Below are 606 nucleotides of genomic sequence, written 5' to 3'. Positions count from 1 at the left end.
CCTTCCTTCCTTCCTTCCTTCCTTCCTTCCTTCCTTCCTTCCTTCCTCTTTCCTCTCTCTCTCAACAGGGCTCAGGTGATCCTTCCACCTCAACCTCCTGAGTAGCTGGGACTACAGGCATGCACCACCATGCCTGGCTAATTTTTCTATTTTTTTGTAGAGGTGGGGTTTCACCATGTTGACCAGCCTGGTCTCTAACTCCTGAGCTCAAGCAATCGGACTACCTCAGCCACCCGAAGTGCTGGGATTATAGGTGTGAGCCACTGCGCCCTGCCTAGTGCTTGAGTTTCTGATGGGCACCACCTGTCTTTCTGTGCACCAAACACTATCATACTACCCTGAGGCACTTTGCCTGGTACCAGAGTAGCAGTCTCTAGCATACAGAACTCTGCCGAAGTACTATTTTTTACCTTCATCTGATTTTGTATGTGGCATGCCAGGGGTAGCTCTATTGGATATTTACTTTTTTCTCCATGCCCCAAATTCTGGCATCCTTATTCAATATGAAACCCCCTTCTTATCTCTAAGAAATAGTATGTGCCAGTAGGGTATGCAGTGCTGTGGTCCTTCTTATTGGTTGGGCCAACTTCTTTATTCACCAGGAAT

This window comes from Piliocolobus tephrosceles, chromosome 15, assembly GCF_002776525.5.
Source record: "Piliocolobus tephrosceles isolate RC106 chromosome 15, ASM277652v3, whole genome shotgun sequence".
NCBI classification, from domain to species: domain Eukaryota; kingdom Metazoa; phylum Chordata; class Mammalia; order Primates; family Cercopithecidae; genus Piliocolobus; species Piliocolobus tephrosceles.
Note: the sequence above shows the minus strand (reverse complement) of the source record.